Source organism: Phyllobates terribilis, unplaced genomic scaffold, assembly GCF_046119375.1.
Source record: "Phyllobates terribilis strain yellow unplaced genomic scaffold, ASM4611937v1 Scaffold_2__4_contigs__length_985480577, whole genome shotgun sequence".
NCBI lineage: Eukaryota > Metazoa > Chordata > Amphibia > Anura > Dendrobatidae > Phyllobates > Phyllobates terribilis.
Window position 1 is genome coordinate 973,105,235 of NW_027362762.1, and position 26,429 is coordinate 973,131,663.

Consider the following 26,429-nt stretch of genomic DNA (forward strand, 5'->3'; position numbering starts at 1 on the left):
CAGAGAAGCCCCCGGAAGTGGATGTGGGGGGGCACATACTTTTCTCCATATTAATGTCTATGGATGTAGATGAGGACAGAGAAGCCCCTGGAGGTGGATGTGGGGGGCACATACTTTTCTCCATATTAATGTCTATGGATGTAGATGAGGACAGAGAAGCCCCCGGAAGTGGATGTGGGGGGCGCATACTTTCCTCCATATTAATGTCTATGGATGTATATGAGGACAGAGAAGCCCCCGGAGGTGGATGTGGGGGGCGCATACTTTCCTCCATATTAATGTCTATGGATGTAGATGAGGACAGAGAAGCCCCCGGAAGTGGATGTGGGGGGCGCATACTTTCCTCCATATTAATGTCTATGGATGTAGATGAGGACAGAGAAGCCCCCGGAAGTGGATTTGGGGGGCGCATACTTTCCTCCATATTAATGTCTATGGATGTAGATGAGGACAGAGAAGCCCCTGGAGGTGGATGTGGGGGGCACATACTTTCCTCCATATTAATGTCTATGGATGTAGATGAGCACAGAGAAGCCCCCGGAGGTGGATGTGGGGGGCACATACTTTCCTCCATATTAATGTCTATGGATGTAGATGAGGACAGAGAAGCCCCTGGAGATGGATGTGGGGGGCACATACTTTTCTCCATATTAATGTCTATGGATGTAGATGAGGACAGAGAAGCCCCTGGAGGTGGATGTGGGGGGCACATACTTTCCTCCATATTAATGTTTATGGATGTAGATGAGGACAGAGAAGCCCCCGGAGGTGGATGTGGGGGGCACATACTTTCCTCCATATTAATGTCTATGGATGTATATGAGGACAGAGAAGCCCCCGGAGGTGGATGTGGGGGGCACATACTTTCCTCCATATTAATGTCTATGGATGTAGATGAGGACAGAGAAGCCCCTGGAGGTGGATGTGGGGGGCACATACTTTCCTCCATATTAATGTCTATGGATGTATATGAGGACAGAGAAGCCCCCGGAGGTGGATGTGGGGGGCACATACTTTTCTCCATATTAATGTCTATGGATGTAGATGAGGACAGAGAAGCCCCTGGAGGTGGATGTGGGGGGCACATACTTTCCTCCATATTAATGTTTATGGATGTAGATGAGGACAGAGAAGCCCCCGGAGGTGGATGTGGGGGGCACATACTTTCCTCCATATTAATGTCTATGGATGTATATGAGGACAGAGAAGCCCCCGGAGGTGGATGTGGGGGCCACATACTTTACTCCATATTAATGTCTATGGATGTAGATGAGGACAGAGAAGCCCCTGGAGGTGGATGTGGGGGGCACATACTTTCCTCCATATTAATGTTTATGGATGTAGATGAGGACAGAGAAGCCCCCGGAGGTGGATGTGGGGGGCACATACTTTCCTCCATATTAATGTCTATGGATGTATATGAGGACAGAGAAGCCCCCGGAGGTGGATGTGGGGGGCACATACTTTCCTCAATATTAATGTCTATGGATGTAGATGAGGACAGAGAAGCCCCCGGAGGTGGATGTGGGGGGCACATACTTTACTCCATATTAATGTCTATGGATGTAGATGAGGACAGAGAAGCCCCTGGAGGTGGATGTGGGGGGCACATACTTTTCTCCATATTAATGTCTATGGATGTAGATGAGGACAGAGAAGCCCCCGGAGGTGGATGTGGGGGGCACATACTTTCCTCCATATTAATGTCTATGGATGTAGATGAGGACAGAGAAGCCCCCGGAGGTGGATGTGGGGGGCACATACTTTCTCCATATTAATGTTTATGGATGTAGATGAGGACAGAGAAGCCCCCGGAGGTGGATGTGGGGGGCACATACTTTCTCCATATTAATGTCTATGGATGTAGATGAGGACAGAGAAGCCCCTGGAGGTGGATGTGGGGGGCACATACTTTCCTCCATATTAATGTCTATGGATGTAGATGAGGACAGAGAAGCCCCCGGAGGTGGATGTGGGGGGCACATACTTTCTCCATATTAATGTTTATGGATGTAGATGACGACAGAGAAGCCCCCGGAGGTGGATGTGGGGGGCACATACTTTCTCCATATTAATGTCTATGGATGTAGATGAGGACAGAGAAGCCCCTGGAGGTGGATGTGGGGGGCACATACTTTCTCCATATTAATGTCTATGTATGTAGATGAGGACAGAGAAGCCCCCGGAGGTGGATGTGGGGGGCACATACTTTCTCCATATTAATGTCTATGGATGTAGATGAGGACAGAGAAGCCCCTGGAGGTGGATGTGGGGGGCACATACTTTCCTCCATATTAATCTCTATGGATGTAGATGACGACAGAGAAGCCCCTGGAGGTGGATGTGGGGGGCACATACTTTCCTCCATATTAATGTCTATGGATGAAGATGAGGACAGAGAAGCCCCTGGAGGTGGATGTGGGGGGCACATACTTTCCTCCATATTAATGTCTATGGATGTAGATGAGGACAGAGAAGCCACTGGAGGTGGATGTGGGGGGCACATACTTTCCTCCATATTAATGTCTATGGATGAAGATGAGGACAGAGAAGCCCCTGGAGGTGGATGTGGGGGGCACATACTTTCCTCCATATTAATGTCTATGGATGTAGATGAGGACAGAGAAGCCACTGGAGGTGGATGTGGGGGGCACATACTTTCTCCATATTAATGTCTATGGATGAAAATGAGGACAGAGAAGCCCCTGGAGGTGGATGTGGGGGGCACATACTTTCCTCCATATTAATGTTTATGGATGTAGATGAGGACAGAGAAGCCCCCGGAGGTGGATGTGGGGGGCACATACTTTCCTCCATATTAATGTTTATGGATGTATATGAGGACAGAGAAGCCCCCGGAGGTGGATGTGGGGGGCACATACTTTCCTCCATATTAATGTCTATGGATGTAGATGAGGACAGAGAAGCACCTGGAGGTGGATGTGGGGGGCACATACTTTCCTCCATATTAATGTCTATGGATGTATATGAGGACAGAGAAGCCCCCGGAGGTGGATGTGGGGGGCACATACTTTTCTCCATATTAATGTCTATGGATGTAGATGAGGACAGAGAAGCCCCTGGAGGTGGATGTGGGGGGCACATACTTTCCTCCATATTAATGTTTATGGATGTAGATGAGGACAGAGAAGCCCCCGGAGGTGGATGTGGGGGGCACATACTTTCCTCCATATTAATGTCTATGGATGTATATGAGGACAGAGAAGCCCCTGGAGGTGGATGTGGGGGGCACATACTTTTCTCCATATTAATGTCTATGGATGTAGATGAGGACAGAGAAGCCCCCGGAGGTGGATGTGGGGGGCACATACTTTCCTCCATATTAATGTTTATGGATGTAGATGAGGACAGAGAAGCCCCCGGAGGTGGATGTGGGGGGCACATACTTTCCTCCATATTAATGTCTATGGATGTATATGAGGACAGAGAAGCCCCCGGAGGTGGATGTGGGGGGCACATACTTTCCTCAATATTAATGTCTATGGATGTAGATGAGGACAGAGAAGCCCCCGGAGGTGGATGTGGGGGGCACATACTTTACTCCATATTAATGTCTATGGATGTAGATGACGACAGAGAAGCCCCTGGAGGTGGATGTGGGGGGCACATACTTTTCTCCATATTAATGTCTATGGATGTAGATGAGGACAGAGAAGCCCCCGGAGGTGGATGTGGGGGGCACATACTTTCCTCCATATTAATGTCTATGGATGTAGATGAGGACAGAGAAGCCCCTGGAGGTGGATGTGGGGGGCACATACTTTTCTCCATATTAATGTTTATGGATGTAGATGAGGACAGAGAAGCCCCCGGAGGTGGATGTGGGGGGCACATACTTTCTCCATATTAATGTTTATGGATGTAGATGACGACAGAGAAGCCCCCGGAGGTGGATGTGGGGGGCACATACTTTCTCCATATTAATGTCTATGGATGTAGATGAGGACAGAGAAGCCCCTGGAGGTGGATGTGGGGGGCACATACTTTCCTCCATATTAATGTCTATGGATGTAGATGAGGACAGAGAAGCCCCCGGAGGTGGATGTGAGGGGCACATACTTTTCTCCATATTAATGTCTATGGATGTAGATGAGGACAGAGAAGCCCCCGGAGGTGGATGTGGGGGGCACATACTTTCTCCATATTAATGTTTATGGATGTAGATGACGACAGAGAAGCCCCCGGAGGTGGATGTGGGGGGCACATACTTTCTCCATATTAATGTCTATGGATGTAGATGAGGACAGAGAAGCCCCTGGAGGTGGATGTGGGGGGCACATACTTTCCTCCATATTAATGTCTATGGATGTAGATGAGGACAGAGAAGCCCCCGGAGGTGGATGTGGGGGGCACATACTTTCTCCATATTAATGTCTATGGATGTAGATGAGGACAGAGAAGCCCCTGGAGGTGGATGTGGGGGGCACATACTTTCCTCCATATTAATCTCTATGGATGTAGATGACGACAGAGAAGCCCCTGGAGGTGGATGTGGGGGGCACATACTTTCTCCATATTAATGTCTATGGATGTAGATGAGGACAGAGAAGCCCCCGGAGGTGGATGTGGGGGGCACATACTTTCCTCCATATTAATGTCTATGGATGTAGATGAGGGCAGAGAAGCCCCTGGAGGTGGATGTGGGGGGCACATACTTTCTCCATATTAATGTCTTTGGATGTAGATGAGGACAGAGAAGCCCCTGGAGGTGGATGTGGGGGGCACATACTTTCTCCATATTAATGTCTATGGATGTAGATGACAACAGAGAAGCCCCTGGAGGTGGATGTGGGGGGCACATACTTTCCTCCATATTAATCTCTATGGATGTAGATGAGGACAGAGAAGCCCCTGGAGGTGGATGTGGGGGGCACATACTTTCCTCCATATTAATGTTTATGGATGTAGATGAGGACAGAGAAGCCCCCGGAGGTGGATGTGGGGGGCACATACTTTCCTCCATATTAATGTCTATGGATGTATATGAGGACAGAGAAGCCCCCGGAGGTGGATGTGGGGGGCACATACTTTCCTCAATATTAATGTCTATGGATGTAGATGAGGACAGAGAAGCCCCCGGAGGTGGATGTGGGGGGCACATACTTTACTCCATATTAATGTCTATGGATGTAGATGAGGACAGAGAAGCCCCTGGAGGTGGATGTGGGGGGCACATACTTTTCTCCATATTAATGTCTATGGATGTAGATGAGGACAGAGAAGCCCCCGGAGGTGAATGTGGGGGGCACATACTTTCCTCCATATTAATGTCTATGGATGTAGATGAGGACAGAGAAGCCCCTGGAGGTGGATGTGGGGGGCACATACTTTTCTCCATATTAATGTTTATGGATGTAGATGACGACAGAGAAGCCCCCGGAGGTGGATGTGGGGGGCACATACTTTCTCCATATTAATGTCTATGGATGTAGATGAGGACAGAGAAGCCCCTGGAGGTGGATGTGGGGGGCACATACTTTCCTCCATATTAATGTCTATGGATGTAGATGAGGACAGAGAAGCCCCCGGAGGTGGATGTGGGGGGCACATACTTTCTCCATATTAATGTTTATGGATGTAGATGACGACAGAGAAGCCCCCGGAGGTGGATGTGGGGGGCACATACTTTCTCCATATTAATGTCTATGGATGTAGATGAGGACAGAGAAGCCCCTGGAGGTGGATGTGGGGGGCACATACTTTCCTCCATATTAATCTCTATGGATGTAGATGACGACAGAGAAGCCCCTGGAGGTGGATGTGGGGGGCACATACTTTCTCCATATTAATGTCTATGGATGTAGATGAGGACAGAGAAGCCCCTAGAGGTGGATGTGGGGGGCACATACTTTCCTCCATATTAATGTCTATGGATGTAGATGAGGGCAGAGAAGCCCCTGGAGGTGGATGTGGGGGGCACATACTTTCTCCATATTAATGTCTATGGATGAAGATGAGGACAGAGAAGCCCCTGGAGGTGGATGTGGGGGGCACATACTTTCTCCATATTAATGTCTATGGATGTAGATGACAACAGAGAAGCCCCTGGAGGTGGATGTGGGGGGCACATACTTTCTCCATATTAATGTCTATGGATGTAGATGAGGACAGAGAAGCCACTGGAGGTGGATGTGGGGGGCACATACTTTCCTCCATATTAATGTCTATGGATATAGATGAGGACAGAGAAGCCACTAGAGGTGGATGTGGGGGGCACATACTTTCCTCCATATTAATGTCTATGGATGTAGATGAGGACAGAGAAGCCACTGGAGGTGGATGTGGGGGGCACATACTTTCCTCCATATTAATGTCTATGGATGTAGATGAGGACAGAGAAGCCACTAGAGGTGGATGTGGGGGGCACATACTTTCCTCCATATTAATGTCTATGGATGTAGATGAGGACAGAGAAGCCACTGGAGGTGGATGTAGGGGGCACATACTTTCCTCCATATTAATGTCTATGGATGAAGATGAGGACAGAGAAGCCCCCGGAGGTGGATGTGGGGGGCACATACTTTCTCCATATTAATGTCTATGGATGAAGATGAGGACAGAGAAGCCCCTGGAGGTGGATGTGGGGGGCACATAGTTTCCTCCATATTAATGTTTATGGATGTAGATGAGGACAGAGAAGCCCCCGGAGGTGGATGTGGGGGGCACATACTTTCCTCCATATTAATGTCTATGGATGTACATGAGGACAGAGAAGCCCCCGGAGGTGGATGTGGGGGGCACATACTTTCCTCCATATTAATGGCTATGGATGTAGATGAGGACAGAGAAGCCCCTGGAGGTGGATGTGGGGGGCACATACTTTCCTCCATATTAATGTCTATGGATGTATATGAGGACACAGAAGCCCCCGGAGGTGGATGTGGGGGGCACATACTTTTCTCCATATTAATGTCTATGGATGTAGATGAGGACAGAGAAGCCCCTGGAGGTGGATGTGGGGGGCACATACTTTCCTCCATATTAATGTTTATGGATGTAGATGAGGACAGAGAAGCCCCCGGAGGTGGATGTGGGGGGCACATACTTTCCTCCATATTAATGTCTATGGATGTATATGAGGACAGAGAAGCCCCCGGAGGTGGATGTGGGGGCCACATACTTTACTCCATATTAATGTCTATGGATGTAGATGAGGACAGAGAAGCCCCCGGAGGTGGGTGTGGGGGGCACATACTTTCTCCATATTAATGTCTATGGATGTAGATGAGGACAGAGAAGCCCCTGGAGGTGGATGTGGGGGGCACATACTTTCTCCATATTAATGTCTATGGATGTAGATGAGGACAGAGAAGCCCCCGGAGGTGGATGTGGAGGGCACATACTTTCTCCATATTAATGTCTATGGATGTAGATGAGGACAGAGAAGCCCCTGGAGGTGGATGTGGGGGGCACATACTTTCCTCCATATTAATGTTTATGGATGTAGATGAGGACAGAGAAGCCCCCGGAGGTGGATGTGGGGGGCACATACTTTCCTCCATATTAATGTCTATGGATGTAGATGAGGACAGAGAAGCCCCCGGAGGTGGATGTGGGGGGCACATACTTTCCTCCATATTAATGTCTATGGATGTAGATGAGGACAGAGAAGCCCCCGGAGGTGGATGTGGGGGGCACATACTTTACTCCATATTAATGTCTATGGATGTAGATGACGACAGAGAAGCCCCTGGAGGTGGATGTGGGGGGCACATACTTTCTCCATATTAATGTCTATGGATGTAGATGAGGACAGAGAAGCCCCTAGAGGTGGATGTGGGGGGCACATACTTTCCTCCATATTAATGTCTATGGATGTAGATGAGGGCAGAGAAGCCCCTGGAGGTGGATGTGGGGGGCACATACTTTCTCCATATTAATGTCTATGGATGTAGATGAGGACAGAGAAGCCCCTGGAGGTGGATGTGGGGGGCACATACTTTCTCCATATTAATGTCTATGGATGTAGATGAGGACAGAGAAGCCCCTGGAGGTGGATGTGGGGGGCACATACTTTCTCCATATTAATGTCTATGGATGTAGATGAGGATAGAGAAGCCCCCGGAGGTGGATGTGGGGGGCACATACTTTCTCCATATTAATGTCTATGGATATAGATGAGGACAGAGAAGCCACTAGAGGTGGATGTGGGGGGCACATACTTTCCTCCATATTAATGTCTATGGATGTAGATGAGGACAGAGAAGCCCCCGGAGGTGGATGTGGGGGGCACATACTTTACTCCATATTAATGTCTATGGATGTAGATGACGACAGAGAAGCCCCTGGAGGTGGATGTGGGGGGCACATACTTTCTCCATATTAATGTCTATGGATGTAGATGAGGACAGAGAAGCCCCTAGAGGTGGATGTGGGGGGCACATACTTTCCTCCATATTAATGTCTATGGATGTAGATGAGGGCAGAGAAGCCCCTGGAGGTGGATGTGGGGGGCACATACTTTCTCCATATTAATGTCTATGGATGTAGATGAGGACAGAGAAGCCCCTGGAGGTGGATGTGGGGGGCACATACTTTCTCCATATTAATGTCTATGGATGTAGATGAGGACAGAGAAGCCCCTGGAGGTGGATGTGGGGGGCACATACTTTCTCCATATTAATGTCTATGGATGTAGATGAGGACAGAGAAGCCCCCGGAGGTGGATGTGGGGGGCACATACTTTCTCCATATTAATGTCTATGGATATAGATGAGGACAGAGAAGCCACTAGAGGTGGATGTGGGGGGCACATACTTTCCTCCATATTAATCTCTATGGATGTAGATGAGGACAGAGAATCCCCCGGAGGTGGATGTGGAGGGCACATACTTTCTCCATATTAATGTCTATGGATGTAGATGAGGACAGAGAAGCCCCCGGAGGTGGATGTGGGGGGCACATACTTTCCTCCATATTAATGTCTATGGATGTATATGAGGACAGAGAAGCCCCCGGAGGTGGATGTGGTGGGCACATACTTTCCTCAATATTAATGTCTATGGATGTAGATGAGGACAGAGAAGCCCCCGGAGGTGGATGTGGGGGGCACATACTTTACTCCATATTAATGTCTATGGATGTAGATGAGGACAGAGAAGCCCCTAGAGGTGGATGTGGGGGGTACATACTTTCCTCCATATTAATGTCTATGGATGTAGATGAGGGCAGAGAAGCCCCTGGAGGTGGATGTGGGGGGCACATACTTTCTCCATATTAATGTCTATGGATGTAGATGAGGACAGAGAAGCCCCTGGAGGTGGATGTGGGGGGCACATACTTTCTCCATATTAATGTCTATGGATGTAGATGAGGATAGAGAAGCCCCCGGAGGTGGATGTGGGGGGCACATACTTTCTCCATATTAATGTCTATGGATATAGATGAGGACAGAGAAGCCACTAGAGGTGGATGTAGGGGGCACATACTTTCTCCATATTAATGTCTATGGATGTAGATGAGGATAGAGAAGCCCCCGGAGGTGGATGTGGGGGGCACATACTTTCTCCATATTAATGTCTATGGATGTAGATGAGGATAGAGAAGCCCCCGGAGGTGGATGTGGGGGGCACATACTTTCCTCCATATTAATGTCTATGGATGTAGATGAGGACAGAGAAGCCACTGGAGGTGGATGTAGGGGGCACATACTTTCCTCCATATTAATGTCTATGGATGAAGATGAGGACAGAGAAGCCCCCGGAGGTGGATGTGGGGGGCACATACTTTCTCCATATTAATGTCTATGGATGAAGATGAGGACAGAGAAGCCCCTGGAGGTGGATGTGGGGGGCACATACTTTCCTCCATCTTAATGTTTATGGATGTAGATGAGGACAGAGAAGCCCCCGGAGGTGGATGTGGGGGGCACATACTTTCCTCCATATTAATGTCTATGGATGTATATGAGGACAGAGAAGCCCCCGGAGGTGGATGTGGGGGGCACATACTTTCCTCCATATTAATGGCTATGGATGTAGATGAGGACAGAGAAGCCCCTGGAGGTGGATGTGGGGGGCACATACTTTCCTCCATATTAATGTCTATGGATGTATATGAGGACAGAGAAGCCCCCGGAGGTGGATGTGGGGGGCACATACTTTTCTCCATATTAATGTCTATGGATGTAGATGAGGACAGAGAAGCCCCCGGAGGTGGATGTGGGGGGCACATACTTTCTCCATATTAATGTCTATGGATGTAGATGAGGACAGAGAAGCCCCTGGAGGTGGATGTGGGGGGCACATACTTTCCTCCATATTAATGTTTATGGATGTAGATGAGGACAGAGAAGTCCCCGGAGGTGGATGTGGGGGGCACATACTTTCCTCCATATTAATGTCTGTGGATGTATATGAGGACAGAGAAGCCCCCGGAGGTGGATGTGGGGGGCACATACTTTCCTCAATATTAATGTTTATGGATGTAGATGAGGACAGAGAAGTCCCCGGAGGTGGATGTGGGGGGCACATACTTTCCTCCATATTAATGTCTATGGATGTATATGAGGACAGAGAAGCCCCCGGAGGTGGATGTGGGGGGCACATTCTTTCCTCAATATTAATGTCTATGGATGTAGATGAGGACAGAGAAGCCCCCGGAGGTGGATGTGGGGGGCACATACTTTCTCCATATTAATGTCTATGGATGTAGATGAGGACAGAGAAGCCCCTAGAGGTGGATGTGGGGGGCACATACTTTCCTCCATATTAATGTCTATGGATGTAGATGAGGGCAGAGAAGCCCCCGGAGGTGGATGTGGGGGGCACATTCTTTCCTCCATATTAATGTCTATGGATGTAGATGACGACAGAGAAGCCCCCGGAGGTGGATGTGGGAGGCACATACTTTTCTCCATATTAATGTTTATGGATGTAGATGAGGACAGAGAAGCCCCCGGAGGTGGATGTGGGGGGCACATACTTTCTCCATATTAATGTCTATGGATGTAGATGAGGACAGAGAAGCCCCCGGAGGTGGATGTGGGGGGCACATACTTTCTCCATATTAATATTTATGGATGTAGATGACGACAGAGAAGCCCCCGGAGGTGGATGTGGGGGGCACATACTTTCTCCATATTAATGTCTATGGATGTAGATGAGGACAGAGAAGCCCCCGGAGGTGGATGTGGGGGGCACATACTTTCTCCATATTAATGTCTATGGATGTAGATGAGGACAGAGAAGCCCCTGGAGGTGGATGTGGGGGGCACATACTTTCCTCCATATTAATGTTTATGGATGTAGATGAGGACAGAGAAGTCCCCGGAGGTGGATGTGGGGGGCACATACTTTCCTCCATATTAATGTCTGTGGATGTATATGAGGACAGAGAAGCCCCCGGAGGTGGATGTGGGGGGCACATACTTTCCTCAATATTAATGTTTATGGATGTAGATGAGGACAGAGAAGTCCCCGGAGGTGGATGTGGGGGGCACATACTTTCCTCCATATTAATGTCTATGGATGTATATGAGGACAGAGAAGCCCCCGGAGGTGGATGTGGGGGGCACATTCTTTCCTCAATATTAATGTCTATGGATGTAGATGAGGACAGAGAAGCCCCCGGAGGTGGATGTGGGGGGCACATACTTTCTCCATATTAATGTCTATGGATGTAGATGAGGACAGAGAAGCCCCTAGAGGTGGATGTGGGGGGCACATACTTTCCTCCATATTAATGTCTATGGATGTAGATGAGGGCAGAGAAGCCCCCGGAGGTGGATGTGGGGGGCACATTCTTTCCTCCATATTAATGTCTATGGATGTAGATGACGACAGAGAAGCCCCCGGAGGTGGATGTGGGAGGCACATACTTTTCTCCATATTAATGTTTATGGATGTAGATGAGGACAGAGAAGCCCCCGGAGGTGGATGTGGGGGGCACATACTTTCTCCATATTAATGTCTATGGATGTAGATGAGGACAGAGAAGCCCCCGGAGGTGGATGTGGGGGGCACATACTTTCTCCATATTAATATTTATGGATGTAGATGACGACAGAGAAGCCCCCGGAGGTGGATGTGGGGGGCACATACTTTCTCCATATTAATGTCTATGGATGTAGATGAGGACAGAGAAGCCCCCGGAGGTGGATGTGGGGGGCACATACTTTCCTCCATATTAATGTCTATGGATGTAGATGAGGACAGAGAAGCCCCCGGAGGTGGATGTGGGGGGCACATACTTTCTCCATATTAATGTTTATGGATGTAGATGACGACAGAGAAGCCCCCGGAGGTGGATGTGGGGGGCACATACTTTCTCCATATTAATGTCTATGGATGTAGATGAGGACAGAGAAGCCCCTGGAGGTGGATGTGGGGGGCACATACTTTCTCCATATTAATGTCTATGGATGTAGATGAGGACAGAGAAGCCCCCGGAGGTGGATGTGGGGGGCACATACTTTCTCCATATTAATGTCTATGGATGTAGATGAGGACAGAGAAGCCCCTGGAGGTGGATGTGGGGGGCACATACTTTCCTCCATATTAATGTCTATGGATGTAGATGAGGACAGAGAAGCCCCCGGAGGTGGATGTGGGGGGCACATACTTTCTCCATATTAATGTTTATGGATGTAGATGACGACAGAGAAGCCCCCGGAGGTGGATGTGGGGGGCACATACTTTCTCCATATTAATGTCTATGGATGTAGATGAGGACAGAGAAGCCCCTGGAGGTGGATGTGGGGGGCACATACTTTCTCCATATTAATGTCTATGGATGTAGATGAGGACAGAGAAGCCCCCGGAGGTGGATGTGGGGGGCACATACTTTCTCCATATTAATGTCTATGGATGTAGATGAGGACAGAGAAGCCCCCGGAGGTGGATGTGGGGGGCACATACTTTCTCCATATTAATGTCTATGGATGTAGATGAGGACAGAGAAGCCCCTGGAGGTGGATGTGGGGGGCACATACTTTCTCCATATTAATGTCTATGGATGTAGATGAGGACAGAGAAGCCCCCGGAGGTGGATGTGGGGGGCACATACTTTCTCCATATTAATGTCTATGGATGTAGATGAGGACAGAGAAGCCCCCGGAGGTGGATGTGGGGGGCACATACTTTCTCCATATTAATGTCTATGGATGTAGATGAGGACAGAGAAGTCCCCGGAGGTGGATGTGGGGGGCACATACTTTCCTCCATATTAATGTCTATGGATGTATATGAGGACAGAGAAGCCCCCGGAGGTGGATGTGGGGGGCACATTCTTTCCTCAATATTAATGTCTATGGATGTAGATGAGGACAGAGAAGCCCCCGGAGGTGGATGTGGGGGGCACATACTTTCTCCATATTAATGTCTATGGATGTAGATGAGGACAGAGAAGCCCCTAGAGGTGGATGTGGGGGGCACATACTTTCCTCCATATTAATGTCTATGGATGTAGATGAGGGCAGAGAAGCCCCCGGAGGTGGATGTGGGGGGCACATTCTTTCCTCCATATTAATGTCTATGGATGTAGATGACGACAGAGAAGCCCCCGGAGGTGGATGTGGGAGGCACATACTTTTCTCCATATTAATGTTTATGGATGTAGATGAGGACAGAGAAGCCCCCGGAGGTGGATGTGGGGGGCACATACTTTCTCCATATTAATGTCTATGGATGTAGATGAGGACAGAGAAGCCCCCGGAGGTGGATGTGGGGGGCACATACTTTCTCCATATTAATATTTATGGATGTAGATGACGACAGAGAAGCCCCCGGAGGTGGATGTGGGGGGCACATACTTTCTCCATATTAATGTCTATGGATGTAGATGAGGACAGAGAAGCCCCCGGAGGTGGATGTGGGGGGCACATACTTTCTCCATATTAATGTCTATGGATGTAGATGAGGACAGAGAAGCCCCTGGAGGTGGATGTGGGGGGCACATACTTTCCTCCATATTAATGTTTATGGATGTAGATGAGGACAGAGAAGTCCCCGGAGGTGGATGTGGGGGGCACATACTTTCCTCCATATTAATGTCTGTGGATGTATATGAGGACAGAGAAGCCCCCGGAGGTGGATGTGGGGGGCACATACTTTCCTCAATATTAATGTTTATGGATGTAGATGAGGACAGAGAAGTCCCCGGAGGTGGATGTGGGGGGCACATACTTTCCTCCATATTAATGTCTATGGATGTATATGAGGACAGAGAAGCCCCCGGAGGTGGATGTGGGGGGCACATTCTTTCCTCAATATTAATGTCTATGGATGTAGATGAGGACAGAGAAGCCCCCGGAGGTGGATGTGGGGGGCACATACTTTCTCCATATTAATGTCTATGGATGTAGATGAGGACAGAGAAGCCCCTAGAGGTGGATGTGGGGGGCACATACTTTCCTCCATATTAATGTCTATGGATGTAGATGAGGGCAGAGAAGCCCCCGGAGGTGGATGTGGGGGGCACATTCTTTCCTCCATATTAATGTCTATGGATGTAGATGACGACAGAGAAGCCCCCGGAGGTGGATGTGGGAGGCACATACTTTTCTCCATATTAATGTTTATGGATGTAGATGAGGACAGAGAAGCCCCCGGAGGTGGATGTGGGGGGCACATACTTTCTCCATATTAATGTCTATGGATGTAGATGAGGACAGAGAAGCCCCCGGAGGTGGATGTGGGGGGCACATACTTTCTCCATATTAATATTTATGGATGTAGATGACGACAGAGAAGCCCCCGGAGGTGGATGTGGGGGGCACATACTTTCTCCATATTAATGTCTATGGATGTAGATGAGGACAGAGAAGCCCCCGGAGGTGGATGTGGGGGGCACATACTTTCCTCCATATTAATGTCTATGGATGTAGATGAGGACAGAGAAGCCCCCGGAGGTGGATGTGGGGGGCACATACTTTCTCCATATTAATGTTTATGGATGTAGATGACGACAGAGAAGCCCCCGGAGGTGGATGTGGGGGGCACATACTTTCTCCATATTAATGTCTATGGATGTAGATGAGGACAGAGAAGCCCCTGGAGGTGGATGTGGGGGGCACATACTTTCTCCATATTAATGTCTATGGATGTAGATGAGGACAGAGAAGCCCCCGGAGGTGGATGTGGGGGGCACATACTTTCTCCATATTAATGTCTATGGATGTAGATGAGGACAGAGAAGCCCCTGGAGGTGGATGTGGGGGGCACATACTTTCTCCATATTAATGTCTATGGATGTAGATGAGGACAGAGAAGCCCCTGGAGGTGGATGTGGGGGGCACATACTTTCCTCCATATTAATGTCTATGGATGTAGATGAGGGCAGAGAAGCCCCTGGAGGTGGATGTGGGGGGCACATACTTTCCTCCATATTAATGTCTATGGATGTAGATGAGGGCAGAGAAGCCCCTGGAGGTGGATGTGGGGGGCACATACTTTCTCCATATTAATGTCTATGGATGTAGATGACAACAGAGAAGCCCCTGGAGGTGGATGTGGGGGGCACATACTTTCTCCATATTAATGTCTATGGATGTAGATGAGGACAGAGAAGCCCCCGGAGGTGGATGTGGGGGGCACATACTTTCCTCCATATTAATGTCTATGGATGTAGATGAGGACAGAGAAGCCCCCGGAGGTGGATGTGGGGGGCACATACTTTCTCCATATTAATGTCTATGGATGTAGATGAGGACAGAGAAGCCCCCGGAGGTGGATGTGGGGGGCACATACTTTCCTCCATATTAATGTCTATGGATGTAGATGAGGACAGAGAAGCCACTGGAGGTGGATGTGGGGGGCACATACTTTCCTCCATATTAATGTCTATGGATGTAGATGAGAACAGAGAAGCCCCTGGAGGTGGATGTGGGGGGCACATACTTTCCTCCATATTAATGTCTATGGATGTAGATGAGGACAGAGAAGCCCCTGGAGGTGGATGTGGGGGGCACATACTTTCCTCCATATTAATGTCTATGGATGTAGATGAGGACAGAGAAGCCCCTGGAGGTGGATGTGGGGGGCACATACTTTCCTCCATATTAATGTCTATGGATGTAGATGAGGACAGAGAAGCCCCTGGAGGTGGATGTGGGGGGCACATACTTTCTCCATATTAATTTCTATGGATGTAGATGAGGACAGAGAAGCCCCCGGAGGTGGATGTGGGGGGCACATACTTTCCTCCATATTAATGTCTATGGATGAAGATGAGGACAGAGAAGCCCCCGGAGGTGGATGTGGGGGGCACATACTTTCCTCCATATTAATGTCTATGGATGTAGATGAGGACAGAGAAGCCCCTGGAGGTGGATGTAGGGGGCACATACTTTCCTCCATATTAATGTCTATGGATGAAGATGAGGACAGAGAAGCCCCCGGAGGTGGATGTGGGGGGCACATACTTTCCTCCATATTAATGTCTATGGATGTAGATGAGGACAGAGAAGCCCCTGGAGGTCGATGTGGGGGGCACATACTTTCTCCATATTAATGTCTATGGATGAAGATGAGGACAGAGAAGCCCCTGGAGGTGGATGTAGGGGGCACATACTTTTCTCCATATTAATGTCTATGGATGAAGATGAGGACAGAGAAGCCCCTGGAGGTGGATGTGGGGGGCACATACTTTCCTCCATATTAATGTCTATGGATGTAGATGAGGACAGAGAAGCCCCTGGAGGTGGATGTGGGGGGCACATACTTTCCTCCATATTAATGTCTATGGATGTAGATGAGGACAGAGAAGCCCCCGGAGGTGGATGTGGGGGGCACATACTTTCTCCATATTAATGTCTATGGATGAAGATGAGGACAGAGAAGCCCCCGGAGGTGGATGTGGGGGGCACATACTTTTCTCCATATTAATGTCTATGGATGAAGATGAGGACAGAGAAGCCCCTGGATGTGGATGTGGGGGCCACATACTTTCTCCATATTAATGTCTATGGATGTAGATGAGGACAGAGAAGCCCCTGGAGGTGGATGTGGGGGGCACATACTTTTCTCCATATTAATGTCTATGGATGAAGATGAGGACAGAGAAGCCCCTGGAGGTGGATGTGGGGGGCACATACTTTCCTCCATATTAATGTCTATGGATGTAGATGAGGACAGAGAAGCCCCTAGAGGTGGATGTAGGGGGCACATACTTTTCTCCATATTAATGTCTATGGATGTAGATGAGGACAGAGAAGCCCCCGGAGGTGGATGTGGGGGGCACATACTTTTCTCCATATTAATGTCTATGGATGTAGATGAGGACAGAGAAGCCCCCGGAGGTGGATGTGGGGGGCACATACTTTTCTCCATATTAATGTCTATGGATGTAGATGAGGACAGAGAAGCCCCCAGAGGTGGATGTGGGGGACACATACTTTCTCCATATTAATGTCTATGGATGTAGATGAGGACAGAGAAGCCCCTGGAGGTGGATGTGGGGGGCACATACTTTTCTCCATATTAATGTCTATGGATGTAGATGAGGACAGAGAAGCCCCTGGAGGTGGATGTGGGGGCACATACTTTTCTCCATATTAATGTCTATGGATGTAGATGAGGACAGAGAAGCCCCCGGAGGTGGATGTGGGGGGCACATACTTTCTCCATATTAATGTCTATGGATGTAGATGAGGACAGAGAAGCCCCTAGAGGTGGATGTGGGGGGCACATACTTTTCTCCATATTAATGTCTATGGATGTAGATGAGGACAGAGAAGCCCCTGGAGGTGGATGTGGGGGCACATACTTTTCTCCATATTAATGTCTATGGATGTAGATGAGGACAGAGAAGCCCCCGGAGGTGGATGTGGGGGGCACATACTTTCTCCATATTAATGTCTATGGATGTAGATGAGGACAGAGAAGTCCCCGGAGGTGGATGTGGGGGGCACATACTTTTCTCCATATTAATGTCTATGGATGTAGATGAGGACAGAGAAGCCCCCAGACGTGGATGTGGGGGGCACATACTTTCTTCATATTAATGTCTATGGATGTAGATGAGAACAGAGAAGCCCCCGGAGGTGGATGTTGGGGGCACATACTTTCTCCATATTAATGTCTATGGATGTAGATGAGGACAGAGAAGCCCCTGGAGGTGGATGTGGGGGGCACATACTTTTCTCCATATTAATGTCTATGGATATAGATGAGGACAGAGAAGCCCCCGGAGGTGAATGTGGGGGGCACATATTTTCTCCATATTAATGTCTATGGATGTAGATGAGGATAGTGAAGCCCCCGGAGGTGGATGTGGGGGCACATACTTTCCTCCATATTAATGTCTATGGATGTAGATGAGGACAGAGAAGCCCCTGGAGGTGGATGTGGGGGCACATACTTTCTCCATATTAATGTCTATGGATGTAGATGAGGACAGAGAAGCCCCCGGAGGTGGATGTGGGGGGCACATACTTTCTCCATATTAATGTCTATGGATGTAGATGAGGACAGAGAAGCCCCCGGAGGTGGTTGTGGGGGGCACATACTCTTCTCCATATTAATGTCTATGGATGTAGATGAGGACAGAGAAGCCCCTGGAGGTGGATGTGGGGGGCACATACTTTCTCCATATTAATGTCTATGGATGTAGATGAGGACAGAGAAGCCCCCGGAGGTGGATGTGGGGGGCACATACTTTCCTCCATATTAATGTCTATGGATGTAGATGAGGACAGAGAAGCCCCTGGAGGTGGATGTGGGGGGCACATACTTTCTCCATATTAATGTTTATGGATGTAGATGAGGACAGAGAAGCCCCTGGAGGTGTATGTGGGGGGCACATACTTTCTCCATATTAATGTCTATAGATGTAGATGAGGACAGAGAAGCCCCCGGAGGTGGATGTGGGGGGCACATACTTTCCTCCATATTAATGTCTATGGATGTAGATGAGGACAGAGAAGCCCCCGGAGGTGGATGAGGGGGGCACATACTTTCCTCCATATTAATGTCTATGGATGTAGATGAGGATAGAGAAGCCCCCGGAGGTGGATGTGGGGGGCACATACTTTCCTCCATATTAATGTCTATGGATGTAGATGAGGACAGAGAAGCCCCCGGAAGTGGATGTGGGGGGCACATACTTTCCTCCATATTAATGTCTATGGATGTAGATGAGGACAGAGAAGCCCCCGGAAGTGGATGTGGGGGGCACATACTTTCCTCCATATTAATGTCTATGGATGTAGATGAGGACAGAGAAGCCCCTGGAGGTGGATGTGGGGGGCACATACTTTTCTCCATATTAATGTCTATGGATGTAGATGAGGACAGAGAAGCCCCCGGAGGTGGATGTGGGGTGCACATACTTTCTCCATATTAATGTCTGTGGATGTAGATGAGGACAGAGAAGGCACTGGAGGTGGATGTGGGGGGCACATACTTTCCTCCATATTAATGTCTATGGATGTAGATGAGGACAGAGAAGCCCCCGGAGGTGGATGTGGGGGGCACATACTTTCCTCCATATTAATGTCTATGGATGTAGATGAGGACAGAGAAGCCCCCGGAGGTGTATGTGGGGGGCACATACTTTCTCCATATTAATGTCTATGGATGTAGATGAGGACAGAGAAGCCCCTGGAGGTGGATGTGGGGGGCACATACTTTTCTCCATATTAATGTCTGTGGATGTAGATGAGGACAGAGAAGCCACCGGAGGTGGATGTGGGGGGCACATACTTTCCTCCATATTAATGTCTATGGATGTAGATGAGGACAGAGAAGCCCCCGGAGGTGTATGTGGGGGGCACATACTTTCTCCATATTAATGTCTATGGATGTAGATGAGGACAGAGAAGCCCCTGGAGGTGGATGTGGGGGGCACATACTTTTCTCCATATTAATGTCTATGGATGTAGATGAGGACAGAGAAGCCCCTGGAGGTGGATGTGGGGGGCACATACTTTCTCCATATTAATGTCTGTGGATGTAGATGAGGACAGAGAAGGCACTGGAGGTGGATGTGGGGGGCACATACTTTCTCCATATTAATGTCTATGGATGTAGATGAGGACAGAGAAGCCTCCGGAGGTGGATGTAGGGGGCACATACTTTCCTCCATATTAATGTCTATGGATGTAGATGAGGACAGAGAAGCCCCCGGAGGTGGATGTGGGGGGCACATACTTTCCTCCATATTAATGTCTATGGATGTAGATGAGGACAGAGAAGCCCCCGGAGGTGTATGTGGGGGGCACATACTTTCTCCATATTAATGTCTATGGATGTAGATGAGGACAGAGAAGCCCCTGGAGGTGGATGTGGGGGGCACATACTTTTCTCCATATTAATGTCTATGGATGTAGATGAGGACAGAGAAGCCCCCGGAGGTGGATGTGGGGGGCACATACTTTCCTCCATATTAATGTCTATGGATGTAGATGAGGACAGAGAAGCCCCCGGAGGTGGATGTGGGGGGCACATACTTTCCTCCATATTAATGTCTATGGATGTAGATGAGGACAGAGAAGCCCCCGGAGGTGGATGTGGGGGGCACATACTTTTCTCCATATTAATCTCTATGGATGTAGATGAGGACAGAGAAGGCACTGGAGGTGGATGTGGGGGGCACATACTTTCCTCCATATTAATGTCTATGGATGTAGATGAGGACAGAGAAGCCCCCGGAGGTGGATGTGGGGGGCACATACTTTCCTCCATATTAATGTCTATGGATGTAGATGAGGACAGAGAAGCCCCTGGAGGTGGATGTGGGGGGCACATACTTTTCTCCATATTAATCTCTATGGATGTAGATGAGGACAGAGAAGGCACTGGAGGTGGATGTGGGGGGCACATACTTTCCTCCATATTAATGTCTATGGATGTAGATGAGGACAGAGAAGCCCCTAGAGGTGGATGTGGGGTGCACATACTTTCCTCCATATTAATGTCTATGGATGTAGATGAGGACAGAGAAGCCCCTGGAGGTGGATGTGGGGGGCACATACTTTCTCCGTATTAATGTCTATGGATGTAGATGAGGACAGAGAAGCCCCTGGAGGTGGATGTGGGGGGCACATACTTTCTCCATATTAATGTCTATGGATGTAGATAAGGACAGAGAAGCCCCTGGAGGTGGATGTGGGGGGCACATATGACGCGCCCCTGGGCCTGCTGTGTCGCGCAGCGTCTCGCGCTCGGGGGCTTACCCGGAACCGGATCAGATGAGGGTTGTAGTCTCCGAGTGGCGGGGACCCGGTCCGTGCCCAGGGAGTCAAACTCAGTGTGTGGCAGTCTTGATAGGTGTTATTTGAGTGTCGACTACGCCACCCGTTGATTTGCAGCTATGGAGCTGCCGCTGCAGGGCAGACCGCTGAGGCCGGTGTAGAATTGTGCAGCGTGATAGTATCACCCCCAACGGGAGGGGTATGGCCTCAGGGCAGCCGACGTGGAAGATGGGGGTAGCAGGAACCACTCAGAGACGGTGCGGTGTAATTCAGGGTCTTTACTGGTAACAACGATAGACCCTCCCGGAGTACTGGCTAGCGATTGGGGCCTGGTCAGTCCTTGAGCAGATGGGATCTTCCCTGGCCAGGCGGAGTTGTAGGCCTCCCAAACTGACTGTACTCTTCTGGCTACCTTGCTAGAAGCGGATATAAGTAGCCCACGTCCCTGAGTGTGCCGTGTGGTGCTCACCCGTATGGCCGGTGACTCGGGGCCTTCTAATGGCTTCCGCTCCACGATGGCGGTGCTGATCCCACGCGTGTGACCTTGCCTTCGGGTTTCTGGGCCTGAAGACTTGAAATCCCCTGCCGGTCGGCTTCTGCTGCTGGGTAAGAGTTAGTCCCCACAGCCTCGGACGCCGGGTCCGGTAAGAAAGCTTCTCAGTCAGGGCGAGCTCTGCAGCTGCCAGCCCCTGACTCGTAGTAGTATTGCTCCCACTGAGCTTCTGCTGTTTCTTCCTATGACTGTTTCTTGTCTCTGCTTCTTCTCTACTCCTAACCCTGCCTCAGCCCCGGGTTTATATAGGGGAAGTTCTTCCCCTCCCAAGACTGGGCAGGAGGTGTGGCATGCACAGGATCCCTGACCAAAGGACCTCCCACCTGCTCTCAGACATAACATTACATTACTGTGGAAACCAGACCCCTGGGGTGCCACATTCCCCCCTAGTGAAATTTAGTACTCCGGGACTAAACATATTTTAGAAAAACATAACAAGATATAACAACAATAATAGTACAATAAGAAGAAACACATAAAGTTGGTCACGGATATCCGTAATCGGGTGCAGCCTTTGAAGAAAGCAAGGTGTCCATTTCACCAAAACAGGGAGACGTAACCAGGTAGGGGTCTGTTCTGCCCCGAGTCCTTAACAGTCTTTAGTCCGTCCTGGGTTACGCTCCAACTATGTACACAGGATTCCCGGTAAATCCACCAAAGACTCCTATAAACAACTAGAAACACATAATTATACACAAGCAATAAGAAAAACAGGTAACCACAAATAAAACAACTTATACATTTCAAATCCTCCAACGTGCGGGTAACTGGCCTCTAGTGGCCCTAGTGGACCTACGGAGCTGACTGTCTAGCCCTGAACTACAGGGTGTAGGAGCTGTCAAGGGTAAACTGGGCAGCTGTCTACCGGCTCTTTGGCTCACTAGGGGTACGGCAGGCTCACTATAAGCAGAGGGTTGATCCTCCTGTTCTGCTTGTGTGGAGTCTTCTGCCTCCTGGACCGGCTGCTCTTCCAGCTCTACCTGTCGCTCCGTAGGTGCTTGGGATGCGGGTTGGAGGAAGGTGAGTACGGGTACCACAACTGCGCCATTGACTTGAGTCCAAGACCGAGGGAAGTCTCCGAGCACAGTACTAACCATGTCTTCCCTTTCCTCTACGGGTCGAGGGTCTTCTTGTTCCTCTTCAGGGTTCCGTAGCTGTTCGGGACACTTCTTCAGGTGATCCCGGGATACAATGGTTGTGGTTTCCCCTCCGTCTTTACTGATGGTACAGACCTTTGGGTTGTCGTGGCTTGAGGGCAGTACGGTGTACGGGTCCTTCTCCCACTGGTCTTCCAACTTGTGGAGCCGTCTTTTTCTCTTCAAGACCTGCTCTCCGGGTACCAGGGGAACAGCGGGAGCATACTGGTTGTAAGTTTTCTCTTGTCTTTCCCTAGCCTGACAGAGACTTCGCTCCACGCTCTCCTGTACTCTCCGGTACTGCTGCTGCCTCTCTGTGTCCCAGTCTGCCTCTGGTGAAGTGTCCTCGGGTGTCAGGACTCCCATTTCCAGGTCAACAGGTAACTTACCAGGTCTCGCCCTCATTAGGTAAGCCGGGGTACAGTTGGTGGAACCTACCGGGATGTGGTTGTATAGGTCCACCAGATCGGGCAGCTTCTCAGGCCACAGACCGCGTTCTTCCAGGGGCAACGTTTTCAGAAGATCCATTACCACCTGGTTCATTTTCTCACAAAGTCCATTAGTTTGCGGATGATAGGGTGTCGTCCTTATCTTCCGGCAGCCATACAGAGTGCAGAATTCTTGGAAGACCTCCGCTTCAAAGGCAGGTCCCTGGTCTGTCAACACTTGGTCCGGGTACCCGTGTGGATGGCAGAAATGCTGCTGGAAGGCTCTAGCTGCTGTTCGAGCTGTTAAGTCCTTGACGGGGACGACAACCAAGAACCGGGAGTAGTGATCCACGATGGTTAGTGCGTAGACGTAGCCACTTCTGCTTGGGGTCAGTTTTACATGATCCAAGGCTACCAGTTCCAACGGCTGCCGGGTGACGATGGACTGCAGGGGAGTCTTCTGGCTGGCACGGTCCTTCCTTCTTAGGTTGCACGGGCCACAGTCTCTGCACCACCTCTCGATGGTTCCCCTCATGCCTACCCAGTGGAACCGCTCGCGCAGCAGGAACTCCAGCTTCTTCCATCCGAAGTGTCCAGCCCCGTCGTGGTATGCCTCCATCACCATGGCTGCGTCTCTTCGTGGCACCACTACTTGCCAGATTAGTTCATGCGTCCGGGAGTTAACCATTCTGCGGCACAACTTCCCCTTGTAAAGGAACAGTCTACTCTTTTCTGCCCACAGTTGCTTGGCTTCCTCCGGAGCGTCTGGGTCAAGGCGAGCCTCTGGCCGAGTCAGCATCTCCTTTACCAGCCAGACGGCAGGGTCGCTGTCTTGCGTTTCCGCCCAGTTGTAGTGAGGCAAGGGGTTAAACGTAGCGGCTTGCTTACTCCCTACCCGGTGGGAACACTGGATAGTCCCATGACGGTGGAACGCAGGGAGTTCGACTTCTTCCAGTTCCTCTGGATCTTCTCCTACGTCCGGTAGATTTGGCATCCTGGACAGGGCGTCCGCGTTGGTATTGGAGCGTCCTGCCCGGTATTTGATTGTGAACTCGTAGTTGGACAGACGAGCCATCCATCTCTGCTCTAGGGCACCGAGTCTTGCTGTGTCCAGGTGTGTCAACGGGTTGTTATCCGTGTACACGATGAACCGGGAAGAAGCGAGGTAGTGCTTAAAGCGTTCGGTGACTGCCCACACCACTGCCAGGAACTCTAGCTTAAATGAGCTGTAATTCTCCGGGTTTCTCTCGGTGGGTCGCAGTTTTTGGCTGGCGTAAGCGATTACTCGTTCTTTCCCCTGCTGGATCTGAGACAGCACAGCTCCTAGCCCGATGTTACTTGCGTCAGTGTAGAGGATAAAGGGCTGGCTGTAATCGGGGTACGCCAGGATTTCATCCCCCGTGAGGGCCATCTTCAGCTGGCGGAAGGACTCTTCTTCTAACTTCTCCCATCTGAAGGGCGGCTTCTGGTTCTTGGCCTTCCGGGACTGGCCTATCAGGAGGTCCTGCATGGGAGCTGCCTTTTTGGTGAAACCGGGGATGAATCTGCGGTAATAGCCTACCAACCCAAGGAACTGCCGCACTTCCTTTATACTGGAGGGACTTGGCCATTCCTTAATTGCGGTGATCTTATCAGGGTCGGGAGCCACTCCGTCAGCGCTCACCACGTGTCCCAGGTACTGCACCTTTGGCTTCAGGAGGTGACACTTAGAGGGTTTCACCTTCAGGCCGTAACTTGCCAGGGCTTCGAACACTTCCGCCAGATGTTTCAGGTGGTCCTCATAAGTCTTGGAATATACGATGACATCGTCCAGGTACAACAGGACCGTCTCGAAGTTTTTGTGTCCCAGACAGCACTCCATTAATCGTTGGAAGGTTCCGGGTGCGTTACAAAGTCCAAACGGCATACAGGTAAACTCGCTAAGTCCCATCGGGGTGGTGAATGCGGTCTTCTCCCGGTCCGCCTCTGCTACAGGAACCTGCCAGTACCCGCTAGTGAGATCCAAGGTAGAGAAGAAGTTAGCAGATCTCAAAGCAGCCAAAGACTCCTCTATCCTTGGTAAAGGGTACGCATCCTTGTGTGTGATACGATTGATTTTCCGGTAATCTACACACATCCTCATAGTGTTGTCTTTCTTTTTGACTAAAACTAGTGGGGCTGCCCAGGGGCTACAGCTATCCCGGATTACCCCAGCCTCCTTCATGTCTCTAAGCATCCCCTTGGCGTGTTGGTAATGTGCAGGGGGTACGGGTCGATACCTCTCTTTTATGGGAGGATGATCTCCCGTGGGGATGCGGTGTTCTACCCCCTTAACTCGCCCGAAGTCTAACGGGTGTTTACTAAACACTCTCTCGTACTCTTGAACCACCCGGTAGACTCCCTGTTTCTGGTGGGAGGGAGTGGAGTCAGTTCCCAAGTGTAGTTGCTGACACCAATCCTCCATTACTTTCTTAGAGCCGTTACCTTCCTCCGGGTGAGATGGAGGCAAGGGTTCCACAGACTGTATAGAGTTTTGGTTGATGGTATATAATTTGGCTAGCGTGGCATACCGGGGCAGGTACACTTCCCTCTTCCCGATATTTATTAGGCGAACGGGCACCCTCCCATGGCGTACATTAACCACCCCCCGTGCTGTCAAAATGGTGGGCCTACTGTCTGAGTAAACTGGTTCTACCATTGCCTGGTAATCCCTACCTCTCGGACCAATAGCTGCCCGGCACCAAATCATCATTTCACTTTTTGGGGGCATGGCAATAGGGAAAGGGTCACACATTCTTACGCTACCAATCTCACCGCCGGAGAGTTCCACCTGTTGCCGTCGCATCAGTGCCCGGATCTCTTTCTGGAGCACTCGCTGCTGGCCGGAGCTGGCGTTCTTGGCAACCTGTTGTAAAAGGAAAATCACCTCTGCAAGACAATTTTCAATTACATTAGTTCCTAGCGTTATCTTTGGGTGACTCTCGTGTTTGTCAATGTCTACAATAATCAGTCCCTGTGCTGCCAGTTCGACTCTACCAATTTTAATGGTCGCCTCTTTAAATCCGATCTGTGGCACGGGCTGACCATTGCTGGCGATGATACTCAAGTCGTCGTCAGGGTAGCGGGTTATATCCGAGTCATTCCAGTACTGCTTGAAGAGCACGTACGGGATGGTGGTGACC